Source organism: Vidua macroura, chromosome 31, assembly GCF_024509145.1.
Source record: "Vidua macroura isolate BioBank_ID:100142 chromosome 31, ASM2450914v1, whole genome shotgun sequence".
Lineage (NCBI taxonomy): Eukaryota > Metazoa > Chordata > Aves > Passeriformes > Viduidae > Vidua > Vidua macroura.
The window spans coordinates 1,309,711-1,324,795 of record NC_071601.1 but is presented as its reverse complement, the minus strand read 5'-3'; the positions used below and the strand labels follow the sequence as shown (position 1 = coordinate 1,324,795).

Below are 15,085 nucleotides of genomic sequence, written 5' to 3'. Positions count from 1 at the left end.
CACAACCCTGCAAAACATCCTTTGCTTTCAAAGGAGCCACATCTCTTTTTCTTTCAGAAAACTAAAGTAATGTGGCCTTCAAACACAATCTCTGTGCTTCTCCATCAGGGAGTTTTTTATGTTAATTTAGGTTTCTTGAGGTAATGAAGAATTCAGCTTTGTGTGGATTTCTGCTTAGAGTGGCTATTGCACATTAGGGAAGATTTGGGGGTTTTTAAAAGTCAGACTGCAGCTTTTTAATCAGCATCATTCACATTAAAACATCCCTTTAATTATGTTTTGGGGGTATTGCCACAGAAAGGAGTAGAAGAGACACAGTTAATTTCCATGACTTCTGGGCTAGTGCTCAGTGATCTCCAGCAGCAGGAATTGTCTTGAAGAAGATCATTATTTTCTTGTTTATCTAAATATAAATTTTTAAATTTTAGTAATTTTTTTGGGGGGGTTTTATTATTTTACTTTATCAATTTATTTTATTTCCCATGCAAAAAAAAAAAAAAAATAAAGGCAGCACGAGCACCTTGAGCAATTGCAAAAACCTTGCAGAGAAGCAATTCCTTGCCTGTGATAAATAGGAGTATATCAATGAGCAGGAGGAACATATGCTTGGCATCATTCTGAGGTGGTTTAAGTTGGAAATGGAAGTAAATTATCCTGTTAATGACTGGAGGCCGCCCTGATCAGATTGATGCTGCTTTGCAGGAGATATATTTGTGTGTGTGTGTTTGTTTATGTGCTGGGATGGGCACATTTACCATCGGATTTATCCTTGGTTTCCTGCTAATAAAGCACAGAGAGTGGTGACATGGAATAAAACACATGGAGGGCTGATGATTTATTCTGTTCAGACACAAAAAAAAAATACGTAAGAGGGTTTTTGGAGGGGGGAAAATGGTGGTGTTTTGATAATTTTAGATATATTGTGACATCCACAAAGTGTTGTCAGCGGATCCTAATGGATTTATCTTCACCAGGCTGCTGCCACAGCCTGGAAATTTTAGATCTGGGCATGTGAGACTGAGCAAAGAGGGTTGTATATTAAAAAATATGGATTACTTACTATTGGGTTATTGAGTTTGGGAGAATTTAGAGTGATTTTCCTGATTTTTAGGAGTTTTTCTCACCTGATGAAGTTACTGAAAAAATATATCATTAGATAGATCAAAGATACAAAAACCTTCACCAACTTTTAAAATACTGGCTCAGAAATACTGCTGAAATGTGGAGGGCTCAATTGGAATGGAATCTCAGAATTCCAGAATAGTTTGGGTTGGAAGGGACCTTAAATGTCATCACATTCCATTGGAACTGGATCTCCGGTGACTGTCGTGGGAGCTCGGGCACCTTTTGTCACATGTGAACACAAATAGAGATTTAAGTGCAGTTTTTCAAGTTTACATGAGGTTGGATGAGAATCCTTTATGCCTCGATACGTATTTATGTAACTATATTTCTATTAATAAGCATTTATATATAATGTGTATTTATGTATTAATGGTACATTATTTATTCTTTTATTTTGGGTAGTGGTCATATTAGATTATTTTCAATGGCAGTTAATGCTGGTTGGTACAGGCTATGCTTTTCCTGGGTGACACAAGTCTTTTGTCTTTAGAAAAGAGTAAAAACTTCATCCTGTAGGAGGCTCAAACAGCACCTTATTCCAGATTTTTATTCTGGAATACCTGACTTTGTTCTCTCTGCAGGACACACTTGGGAAATGAAGGCAAAACCACACTTCAGCCTCTGGAAGAACGAAACAACATGATCAGTTTTTCAAGCAAGATAAGAGCTTACCACAAAAAAAAAAATCTGATTTAAGTTGAATGCAAGTAATTCTGAGACAGGCGTAGTTATTTGTTTGTGAGCCAGGGAAAACAGCATGAGATGTGTCAGGCTTGGAGATAAAATTTATTGGTGTGTCATTGGCTTAAATCCAACATTATGCTCATAAATAATCTAATCCTGGTGTGACATATTCCTGCTTGAACCTTGACTGAAAATTATTGAGAGTCATGTAATGAATTATGCAGAAGCAGACACGTGCTTGAGTTGAGGGGATGGAGCTGGAGTGGAATGCTGGAATGTGTTTGGAATTAGGGATGGCACTTACAGAGAGGGATGGAGAGAGGGCAGGGTGTCCTCCTGGTGTCCAAAGGGTGACATGGACCCTCGTTTGTCTAATGGTCATCCAGTTTTTTTGACTCTTCTGGGATGGAAAGTGTGGTGAGGAATGTCGTTGTCACTGTGTCTGTCCCTCATGCGCCATCAGTCTCTGAATTTACACCAGCTCAGGACATCCCAAGGCTCCAGACAAGCCCTGGCTCCTATATCCAGCTGCCCAGCAGGATGGGATTCACTTGGGTGACTCTGTGGAATTTTCCTGACAAGCCAAGAGAGGACAAGTGCAGGGATTTAAATGTTAGAATGGTGACACTCAGACTCACTCAGTGGGATGGGGCTTATCCCTGGGGTAGATAAAGAGATTTTAATTTGCTTTTTTTGGGCTGTCTAAGGAAACCATGGATCTGGAGAGCTGCAGGTCATGGACTTTGCTGTGAGTGATGGCAATTCCTTTGCCGAGCCATTGGTGCCACTCTGCCTCAGCGTTTTTTATAGTTCCCTTATTTCCAACGCTGCCAGCCCACGTTTCTTGGGAACAATTGTGCTGCATGATGGGTAAATGACTAACCACATTAATATTTGGCCTCTGTCTGCCCCTCTGGATATAAATTAGTTTTTATTTAACAATCTACTCTGGTATTTCCTTGAGTAATTATCTTTTGGGGTTTTTTTTTGGAGATGGGTAGGAAGAGTTATTCTATTTTGCAAGTAAGAACTCACCATCATTGCATTGCCTTGCAACAGATGAGAAAATAATTCTTGGAACTTCCATATTTCCATTAAGGACAGCTATGGTTCAAAATAGATCCATTTGAATGATCTAGGTGCTCTTGGAAGGCATTTATTGGTTTGGAAAAGGGTTAAGGGGAAAGGAGGACGAAAGGGCTGCTTGTTGAATTGCTTGTTATATGAATGTAATTATTTTTTTGCTCCTGAGCAATTATAGATTGTAGGTTTAAATAATTGTCAGGGTGCCTACAGCTTTCTGTTGTTGTTTGAAATCTAAGGCTACGAATATAATAAGGAATGTGAGATTACTTTTGCTGAATGTGGCTATGGCAGTTCATTTAACTCGGCAATAGTCATCAGAAAAAAAAGGAAAGAAAAGTCAATTTTTCCATTCTTTGCAGTAAACAAACTTTGTAAACAAGTTATTATTTTCTGTAGCAAGGACCTAGAAGTGATTCTTATTTTGCTGGTAACAAAACGTGGCTCTTTGCTTTTATAAGAGTGGAATATATTTTGTTTTGCTTCTCTCTATCTCAAGCTCCCCAAGGTGGCTTGGGAGATTAGAGAGATTTTCACAAGACAAGGGTAAGGCTTCTGTGTTATTGCAGAGATGGATTTATATGAAATGGATTACACAGCCTGATGACATCTCTTATTTTCTGTGTTTATCAAGTTCTACTTGAGTAGTGGAGCACTAAAGTGTGGCAAATGACCGGGGATGATCTAAAATGAATCTCTGCCAAGCACTGGAATGCTCAGAGTGAAGGAAGATCACAAAATGATTTGAAAGCCTCAAATCAATGGCTGAACTAAAGATGTGATGCTTTGCAATGAAGCAAATAATCAGCTTGATGATAGGACCGTGTAGCTCTATCTCAATCTCTTCACTGCATTATTGTAGCAGCGGTTCTTTTTATCCCTAACAGACTTTGGAAACATAATGTATTAAGAAACTGTTCTCGTCTTGAAATAACAGAGGAGGGTGGCCAGGTTGAGGCATGATTAGTACCTGAATCTCTGGGCTTTCTGCTGTGCTCATTCAGATTAAGGTGCTGCACCTGGGTTGGGTCAGTCCCTGGGGTCAATCCAGGCTGGGGATGAAGGGATGGAACAGGCCTGGGAGAAGGACTTGGGGGTCCTGGTGGGTGAGAGCTGGACATGGCCCAGCCCAGAAACCTCTGTGGGCAGCAGGGGAGGGGGGGATTCTGATCCTCTGCCCCCCTCAGGTGAGACCCCACCTGCAGAGCTGCCTCCAGCCCTGGACTCCAAGATCAGAGGGACATGGAGCTGCTGGAGAGAGTCCAGAGGAGACACCAGGATGATCAGAGGGATGGAGCAGCTCTGCTGTGGGAAAGGCTGAGAGGATTGGGATTGTTCAGCCTGGAGAAGAGATGCTTTAGGGTGACCTACTTGCCCTTGGAGGGAACCTAAAAGAGAGCTGGAGAGGGACTTTGGAATAAGACCTGGAGTAACAGGACAAGAGGGAATGTCTCCAAACGGACAGAGAACAGATTTAAATTGGATATTAGCAAGTAATCCTTCCCTGTGAGGGTGGGGAGGCCCTGAGGTTGCCCAGAGAAGCTGTGGCTGCCCCTGGATCCCTTGGAAGTGTCCAAGACCAGGCTGGATGGGGCTTGGAGCAGCCTGGGATAGTGGAAGATGTCTCTGCCCTTGGCAGGGGTGGAACAGGATGAGCTTTAAGGTCCCTTCAAACCCAAACCATTCTATTATAAGTTTTGATTCCATTTTTGGACAATTCAGGGCTGTGCTAAGAACTTCTGATGCTTTTATTCATCACATTTTATTGCTCAAGTAATTTATTTGGTGAGAGAAATGAGAAGGAGTAAACAAATAGTTCGAGGACTCAGATTTTTGACCATAAACCTTGACATTTTTTTCTGTGTCCTTGGGACACTTCATTCATCATATTTGTGGCCAAGAAAGATCAGGTGTCTACAGGACTCCTCAAGATGACTCTTTAATGGATTAGACATGAAACAGAAGCAATTTTCATCCTAGCACTTTGCATTTAAGGACGGATTGTTCCTGCTTTGTGAATAGCTCTTCTTTCCTGCAGGACAGATCCATTTGTGGTGCAATATTGCTTTGGATGTCAGTCAGTTGCTCATGGAAAATGCTGCCTGTTGATCCCAGCCACAAACATTCAATCAGCTGCATTTCCAAACCCCCAAACATTAAAGGAAACAGGTGTTTATTGGTTTCCCCTTCCTGAATTTTACAGTTTGTGACAGTTCTCTTTGATGTTTATGGAACGTAGGAGTACGAATGACCCTGTAAATAGAAAAAGTCAACTTTTGGGGATGTTGCTCTTTTGTTCTGCATTTGTACCCAGAACCCAGCATAGTGGAATTCAAATCTGTGGCAACGGCTTTATGTGCTGTGGGTTTGAAAATAGCAACATCACTAATGATGGAAATCAGCTTCAGAGAGAAAACCTTTTAGAGTCTGAGTTGAGCCTTGAATTCCCAAAGCCTCCTGCTCATCTCGTTTTTCCCAGTGCTCCACCTGTCTAATATATATTATATATGTCTAAATATAATTGGATGGATGATTTATACACAGCCAAGTAGACAGATTTTAGTTAATTTTCATGAATTTTCATGAATGAAACTTGATCTAATCTATGGACTAGATAGCACCTCGACCTGGTCTAGTGGAAGGAGGGTGGAATGACAGCAGCTGTAAAGTCCTTTCCAACCCAAACCGTTCTGGGGTCTGTGATGTTTCCATGATCAAAGACCAAATACATTTTTTAGGACGGAAACCTTCGGGAGTAAGACATTGAACTGTTTTTTTGGATGAATTCTCTATTTATTGTTAAACATTTCTGATTCCTATTCTCTCATGCTTGATCTTCAGAGAATGATGAAATATCCTGAGTTGGAAGAGACCCACCAGGATCATTGACTGAATTCATGACCTGGCACAGGACATCCCAACAATCCCACCCTGTGCATCCCTGAGAGCATTATCCAAACACTCCTGGAGCTCTGGCAACCTTGGGGCCATGTCCATTCCCTTGACTCATCCCAAGTTTTTACTGAAGAATACAAACCAAGCAAAATGTGGGAAGGAAAAAGTTTGAAAATACAGAGTTTTATCAAGTGGTGTTTGTCTTAGTCAACAGACACAAAATCAAAGATCAATAATGTTGGAAAAGACCTCTGAGATCATTGAGTCCAACCTTTTAAAGTCACAGGCAAGGCATGAAAAAGAGATTTTTAACAAAAATCTGTAATTGGGATCCTTTGGTATTTTTCCAAAAAGGATTCTTTGTTTTGCTTTGGTACCACTCATACCTCAGTTGTGGAGTATTTAAATAATATTTAATGTATTATAATTTATATGAGGCTTGATTATTTGCAGTTATTAGAAACAAAGTCTGTATCCCAAGATTAAGGAAAAAGAGAGGGAAGAACTGACAAGGCTCTTGGCTTTCTTCATTCTCACAAGTTCTCCTTCTCTTCCTGAAAAGTGGATTATTGAGATTCTGATTATTCAGATCCACAGTGAATTTCTGGAGGGTCCAGGTGCTGCTCATGAGTGCAAGTTGAGGTGCACCGTTGTTCTCCTGGCTCTGCCAGGTTTGGGGAAGTGTCATAGGCACAGGGACATTCTGGGCCAGCTCTCAAAGGTCACAAAGTTTGGCCTCTGCTGCTTTTGTGTGATGAGAACCTTTCAGGTCACCAGAAAGGATTTTTTGGCTGGGTTGCATCTTCCAGTTTCTGGGAATTAGAGGTAAGTTTTCCAACAGAGAATTTTGATGATGGAATTTTATTGTGTGGAGTCACCAGAAAGCAGCGCTGTGGATTTTCAGGACAAAAATGGTTTAAATATTCCTGCTTTTTGGGCAGGAAAGGATATGGAGGCAGTGAATAAGGCCACCCTGGGAAGTGCTGGGATTCACTGACTGGGGTCTGTCCCTGCTCTCTGCTGGTTAAGCTCAAAATTGCATTGAAATAGGAATATGTGAAACCTCTTGTGTTCTGCCTGGGAAGTTCAGAGCAACTGTGCTTTGTGCCTTATTAACATTCTGGATATTGGCTTCAGCTTTGTTTGAATCCTGTTGAGTTTGTATTATTTATAACTTGTAACATGCTTTAGGATGGGTTTGATAAACACATTTTGAAGTCGTTTTCTGTATCTCCCCATTGCTTTTCCCAGTTTGAGTGCTGTTGTCTTCAAGGGTTTTTTTCCAAAGTCATCCTTCTGACACATTTCCCATGATGAAAACATGGCAGTTTTTCTCTTGACAGTAAAATATTCCTTCCCTCTGATGATAATCTGCTTTTCCTTTGCAATAATCTGTTGTGCAGCTTTTATCCAAACATCCATCCGTACACAAACACGTGCCCACGCCTGCGTCCAACGTCAGCAGCCACAGGCAGGAACCAATTTCCTGGGCATTTGTTAATTTGAATGAACATGAGGCTTCTGCTTCTCCTATGGAAAAAAAAAAAAGAAGCAAACCCAACAGTTTCCTTGGGAATTCATGCAGTGCGAACAGAACACATCTTGGCAAAACGGTGAGCCAAGAAATTCCTCTTTAGTTGCTCTGTTAGGCAAACTGCATTTTAAATTTCTTGCCCAGGGCTTTGTTTGACTTGCCCCAGGCAAGCTGTTCAACATATTTATCAACCCTGTTGGAGCATTAGAGCCAACGCTCATCGAGGAAGATCATCCTCTTAATGCCATCTGTCATCAGCAGTTTTATTTCTTTCAGCTCAACTTGTTCTGTTTCACCATTTTTTCCCCCTGTTCCTCCCAACCATTTCTTAGCTGATTATTTCCCAGTGATCTCAAATATTCTGTGATTGCTCAGATATTCAGGGGCTGTTGGATGTTAAACCCCTGAGGGTATCAATGGTACAATTTTCTTTTAAATCCTGATTGATAACATTAATCCTATATGGATCCAGATGGCTTCCAAAGCACCCTATGTATCTCAGTGCTGTGCAAAAGATGAGAGTGCATTGCAATCTGACTCTGGAATTCTTTCCAGATCCTCAACAAGACCTTAAAAAAATTCAGAACAAAGGCTCTGGGGTATTTTCATGCTGTATTTTTATCTTGAGGACATGGATTTGATCATTTTAGATTTTCAAGCCATTAATAAGACTTGTGTAAGTGCACAGACAGTATCGAAGTGTTCAACAAAGCTGTAGCCACTCACTTCCCAAGGGATTTGAGATCCAGTTTGCTCTTGGATTTGTGTCCACAATCAGATTGGAGCCAAAGGGACTGATGGGAGTATTTCCCTCTAGAGAACAAAAGTTAATCTTTTGGGAATCTGGTGCTATGGCATTACTGGTGCTATGGATGCTTACATAAAGTCACGAAAAAATATTGTAGCCAGGTGAACATCCACTGTGTGTCAGCTGAATATGCTGGACGTTCTCCTGGGTTCCCAGGACATTTTTATCTGATTATCCAAGCAGGGACATAATGGACTCACAGAATGGTTTGGGTGGGAAGGGACCTTAGAGATCATCCAGTGCCACCCCCTGACATGGGCAGGGACACCTTCCACTGTCCCAGGGTGCTCCGAGCCCTGTCCAACCTTGGACACTGCCAGGGATCCAGGGGCAGCCACAGCTTCTCTGGGAAACCTGTGCCTGTGCCAGGAGTCCTTCCCAGTATCCTGCCCTCTGGCAGCAGGCAGCCATTCCCTGTGTCCAGTCCCTCTATGCCTTGTCCCAAGTCCCTCTCCAGCTCTCCTGGAGTCCCTTTAGGCTCTGGAAGGGGCTCTGAGGTCTCCCTGGATGCTTCTCCTCTCCAGGGGAACACCCTCAGCCTGACTCCAGAGCAGAGGGGTTCCAGCCTTTGGAGCATCTCTGTGGATTCCTGTGGACTTTCCCCAACAGATCCTCCAAAGATCTGCAGGTTCCCATCACAGCTTCCTTGCCACCTACTTGCCCCTGTTTTTTGGGGAGGGAACACAATGGTGCTCACCAAGGTCTCATCCTGACCTTCCTCAGTGAAGCCAAGGTCCCCTCTTCAGCCTGAGAAGTTCTCAGAATTAACGGTTGCCACGATTTCAGAGCACAGAGCATCAATATCCCTTTGGCTCCGTGCTCAGAAATATCAGTACTTGGACTGTCTTCAATCAATCAGCTGTACCAACTGCTCTCCACAGTTTTCTAAGGAGGAAAATGCCAATCACACTCGGCATTTGGCTGAAATGTATGGAATGAGCATTATTCTATAGGGATGGAACTTGCCGAGGCTCAATTTATTCCTTCCAGCTGAGGAAGGGCGGGGAGGGGGGAAATGACAAAAAAAAAAAAAAAAAAAAAAAAAAAAAAAAAAATCATTTCAGGTTAAGGCAGCTGAGCATTTCCTTCTCCAGATTTTATAGAGGGAACAAAATGAATCGTATTCAAAATCTGGGCCAAGTCCTGTGCTGGCCAAGGGAAGCAGGATCCTGGCAGCTGTGCCTCCAGCTCCCGGAGATGCTGGCTCAGGCAGGAAGCTCTGAGGTAGCCGGTGGGATGTGCTCTTGGCTGTCCTTTTCTGCCTCAATGTATGGGAGCAGCCTGTGGCTGGATCCTGTGGCACTGGAGCAGCTGGCACAGCCACTGCTCCCAGGGACTCCGAGCAGAGCCTGGCACGAGAGGCTCCTCTTGTCTGGAAAGATCCTGTCCCGCTTCTTCCTCTCCTCTGGGCATTGGGAAGAGGTTTCCAGGACTCTGCTCTATGTTCTCCCAGCACGTTTTATTATATTTAAAGCTGACATTTCCCCCCCACCCCACACGCCCCTCCCAGCTGGTGGAATATATCCCGAAATCCTGCTAACAGAAGGAGGAGCAGGATCCGTGTCCTTTGCAGTTCATCTTCCTCAGCGAAGCATTGCTGGCATGGGAACAGCTCCTTAATCTGCTGCATGGAGAAGTGCCTTGGAGTGTGGGTGTAGGGATGGCAGGCGGCGGGCCAGGAGAGGCTTGGCATGCCAAGGAAATAATGCATTCATTCTTCAAAATATGACAAAAAAAAAGGAGTTTTCTGGATGTCCTGTTGGACTGCTGGGAAGGCAGGGAGAGGGAAGGCTTGGAAATAAAGCTGGCAGGAGGGAAAGGTCAGTGGGGAGTCAGGTGTGTCTGCACCTGATGCCGTCAGAGAAGCATATTCCACAAAGATAAAGGACAAAAGGCATTAAAAAAAATTGCACAAATGAAAACATTGTATATGTGGTATATGTGTACATTATAAGAAATGAAAATTGGCCAGTACAGAACACAATGCACCTGCTGTGAGCTTCTTTAAATATATGGAATAAATGGGAGGCTGAGAGTCCCCAAAGCTTGGAGTTAATGGATGTTAATTAGTACAGAGTGGGTGCAGCTTGTGAGGCTGGAGTTTGGATCAGGAACACCCTTCTGATGCAAATTTACTGCCTGTGCTCATTTGCATAATGGAATCATAAATAGGAATTTACATCAGGGAATCTTCGTGGCGACCAAGGATCATTCAGATATGATAGGAACAGGCACTGGAGAAGAGATCAGAACAAAGGTGAGGAAAGGTTTCCTTTGGAGATCGTGGAGTTCCTTGTGGGATTGGGGAACAATGTCTGGAATGTTGAATAATTTTCAAATAAGTTTTCCAGTCGGTTTTTTGGTGCTCTTTGATGGCTTCTGTACATAGTACACCAAAAAAAGGAATTAACAGTATTGCAAGCTGTGAACATTATTATGAGGATAGATAACTTTGGAATTAGTAATTTTGTCCGGGATTCATCTCTGCAGCACGGAGTCCTACTGAGCTTGTCGGGCTGGTCATTGTTTATGGATGTGGAAGAGAAATAGGCAACTCTCAGACACAAATCACTGTATTTTGGGAGATTTGATTCAACTTCAGATTCAGAGACTCTCCGGGTTTTGTAATGTCTGTGTCTGGGGTAGGGACTGGTTTCTCCTGCCTTAAAATATGCAAATGGGATGCTCTGGTGTACGCACCTGGAGCTATGGGATGCACAATATCAGGAGGACGTGGAACTGCTGGAACAAGTCCAGAGGAGGCCACAGAGATGTTCCAAAGGCTGGAGCCCTTCTGCTCTGCAGCCAGGCTGGGAGAGCTGGGGGTGTTCACCTGGAGAAGAGAAGGATCCAGGGAGAGCTCAGAGCCCCTTCCAGGGCCCAAAGGGGCTCCAGGAGAGCTGGAGAGGGACTTGGGACAAGGCATGGAGGGACTGGACACAGGGAATGGCTGCCCGCTGCCAGAGGGCAGGGATAGATGAGATATTGGAAAGGAATTCCTGGCTGTGAGGGTGGTGAGGCCCTGGCACAGGTTTCCCAGAGAAGCTGTGGCTGCCCCTGGATCTCTGGAAGTGTCCAAGGCCAGGCTGGATGGAGCTTGGAGCAGCCTGGGATAGTGGGAGGTGTCCCTGCCCATGGCAGGGGGTGGCACTGGATGAGCTCTAAGGTCCCTTCCCACCCAAACCATTCCCTGATTCCATGAGTTCCATTTGCCATGTCCACGAGTGTTTTGCCTGCCCTTTCATGTGTCTCTCCCGAATTTTATGTCATTTGTGTCAGCCATGTGCACACAGATGTCCAAGATATCCTCAGGCATCTCAAATGATCCCAAGTGTCTCCATTTAGGCAAATAAATGAATCCCTTGATGTTGAAGCTCCTGTGCAGCCAATGGAGGCCTGGTCAACGTGGTTAATCCATACAGCTGCTCATCCCTGCTAACACCTGGGGTTCCATTCTGCTCTGTCTTGGAATAATTCAAAATTTTTTTATCTCTAAAAATGGGATGCTTATCTCTCTTATCAGAGTAGCACTTTGCTTTCATTATTTTAGAAGAATATTTCAGCTTATGCTGACTATTTATTAGGAACATGCAAATCACAGGGTTGCCTATGGAAACACAGGGTCCTTGGTGACAAAAAACCTTGTTCAGAGGATCTATAGGAGTATGGATCCATAAAGAGAATAGCTGGAGAAAATGGATGTGGATGCTGGAAAGGAGTATAGATTCTATAATTTAATCCCCAATAGTTTGATTAATATTTTTTATAGGTATGCTTGAACGTTTAAAGATTCCTGTCTGAATCTGTTTGGGTTTGAAGCTCAAAACCAGAAGAAAAAAGTTTAAAACACCTTTTCAAATTTCAATTAAGAGTCAGTCAAAATCCATCACTATTCTTGTTTTTGTTTTGCAAATTAGCAATTAAAAAGTGACAAATGTCTTCAGTGCTTAAACACTCCTCTGCAATACCCATTATGTTCAAGTAAGACTTTTTTTTTTTTTTTTTCTAGGAGCATGAGTGTTTCCCTGTAGTTCCTTTTTTTTTCTTCCTCTTAGGAATGCCTCCGGAAGCTCCCTCTGTAACTCCAAAGCTGCACTCACTTCCCCACTACTGGGTATTATGCAAATAACTTCATGAATAGTTTAGAATCACATTCATGTTTTCGAGTTTTAAATTATAATATGGGTGGCTTATTTTGCTTTTATGGTTCTTTACCTCTTTTTTTTTTTTTTTTTTTACTTATTTGTTTCCCCCTCTGAGTTTTTATTTCATTATTTAAATTTATTATTTAAATTATTTATTTCTTCAGTTTCCTTACTAAACTAGTAATAATTAAGGGAAGTAAGCTTTTTTTTTTTTGTTCTGCAAGACCATGTGAAATCTTGAACTGAAATTATTTCTCTGTTTTGGTAATAATTGTCCGTATTAACCATGGCTAGAGGCAGCCAATGCTCTGGAAAACAAGCACTCCATGAGCTCACGTGTCTAATTCCGGAATATTATGTGAGATTTTATTGTTAATATTTCTCTCCTTATGACAATTTCTCTGTCGAACGTGGCACCACTTTAGCAGAATAACAAACATCAGCTGAATGGATTAATGCTGGGGAAAGCAATTTAGTGCTGGATTGTTGTAAATGATGTCTCTTTACCAGCAGGTTGTTTTATTATGACAAAGATTTCAATTTTATCTGTTCTCGGGGATGGGAGGATTTATTGTTTGTGTGAGGTGGCAGCGCACTTGAGAAAATGATGAGAGCAGTTATTCAGGAGAATAAAATCCCTCTCTCCCCGGGAAAGGGCGGCACGATGAACTTGGGCATCAGCTGGAAGAGGGAAAAATGGAGGAGTCCATGGTGGGGACACAGGCCACTGGTCAAATCCACAGAGTCACAAAATATTTCAGGTTGGAAAAGCCCTCCAAGATTATGTCCAGCCATCCCCCAGCACTGTCAAGGCCACCACGGACCCATGTCCCCAGGTGCCACATCCACAGGGCTTTTAAATCCCACCAGGGATGAGGGCTCCACCACTGCCCTGGAAAGAGTGGTCAGAGACAATTATCAATGAGAGAATCCCAAATAATAGTTATTGATCAGGTCATTGGCCACAGGTCTGATGATCAGGGATTTCAACAGCAACGTTAGGGGTTTATTGATCATTAAAATCCCTGAAATAAAACACTAAGAATGAACATTTCTGCTTTGTATTTGAAGTTGGGCCTGTATCTGAGCTCAAACCTGAGTTTGGGTTAAGTTCTTAATCTTGGGTTGCTCATTCACACTCAGGTGCTGGCCTAGAAATATGATGTGGAAGAAAATGTGGATCTGTCCCATTCCTTGGCATGGATGATGTTGCTCCTTGGCCACCCTGCGGCGTGTTTGTCCAGCCAGTGGTACTTTGATAAATTGCCTCCAGAGCTGTTCCTGCGAGAGCCTCAGCCTCACCTGCTGCGGGTACAGCTGGGATTTTAGGCAGCTGGAGCTCAAACTTCCCTTGGAATATTAAGGATGCAAAGCACTGAAGTATTAGAGTTGGGCAGAAGTTTATTTTCCATGTGTCTCATGCAAATCCAGACTTGGGACCTAAGGAAAAGCCCCCAGAACAAGTTAAATCACCCTTGGAAGCAGTTTCATACAGCCTTGGTGTGCCCGATTCCATGGGAGCTCCAATGGCCCCTCTGTTTTGGAGCCAGGCTGGGAGAGCTGGGGGTGCTCACCTGGAGAAGAGAAGCATATGGGAGAGCTCAGAGCTCCTTCCAGGGCCTAAAGGGGCTCCAGGAGAGCTGGAGAGGGGCTTGGGACAAGGCATGGAGGGACAGGACACAGGGAATAGCTTCCCACTGCCAGAGGGCAGGGATAGATGGGATATTGGGGAAGGAATTCCTGGCTGTGAAGGTGGTGAGGCCCTGGCAGAGGTTTCCCAGAGAAGCTGTGGCAGCCCCTGGATCTCTGGAAGTGTCCAAGGCCAGGTTGGACAGGGCTTGGAGACAGCAGCCTGATTTAGGTGAGGAACCCAAGTCCAAGAGCTCTGGTTATCTCTGTAATCAAGGGACAATAACTGCAGTTTCACTATCAGTTTGTATCCTCTGCAGGAGTTGTCCTCAAGAGGTTCCTGCCTCTTTCCAGGATCTCCAGGAGCAGCCTTGGCTTTTAATTCCTGCGGTTTGCTTAAGCATCTGCATTAGAAATCCCAGTTCTTTACTTTTTGGCGCATTAAAACTTAAATTTGAAGTTAATCTCTGAAGGTTCAAAGAGTGAGCCATCAAGGTTGGAGGAGGGGCTGCTCTGCTCTTCTGGTTGTGCGTTGAAGGATCCTTTCTGTGACTTTTTAACCTGTCATGTCTGCAGCGTTACCTGGAGAAAACTCCAGGTATACAGTATAAACTCTGTGTATATAGAAATTGTGTATTTAATGTTTAGTTTCTTTTTACTGCCTTTATTTCAACTGTTTTAGAAATGGAATAATAACAGGATGTTGCCACTGAAAAGGAAAATTCATTGCTCCAGCTTGACGATACTGGAATCTCCATGACACTCTAAATAAAAACTTTAATAAATAGTCCCTTAAACATTTATTTAACTAAGCCATCAGACAATTGTCAGTGTTGGTGATGCTTGCTCCTTAATTCCTTTGACCAGAAGAGGTTTTAATTTACACCCTTAAACAGTCTGATGTCCTTTGGTAATTGGCCATGGGGGTGAATGACTACAAAAATCTTGTCTGAACATCAAATATCTCTGTGCATAAATTGTTAAGCTGAAGCATTTTTCCCTTTTTATAACATCTAATATAATCCATTATTGCTTCCACCTCTGCCTGAAAGTAGAAAATTAAATAACTGTTTGCCATTAATACAAATTATTGTGTTTTGACAGCTTCGTAATCAGTTCAAGTAAAAATGGTGCTGCACAAACAGTGCAATTGCCTTGTAAGAAACTTTTTTTTTTGGTGTG

The 15,085-nt window shown here is 42.9% G+C and overlaps 1 protein-coding gene across 3 annotated transcripts in view; it reads left to right on the top strand.

Annotated features, from left to right (window-relative positions):
• Positions 1–15,085, top strand: part of MSRA (methionine sulfoxide reductase A) — a 228,683-nt gene that overhangs the window by 89,407 nt on the left and 124,191 nt on the right. The gene's annotated exons all lie outside the window — the stretch shown is intronic.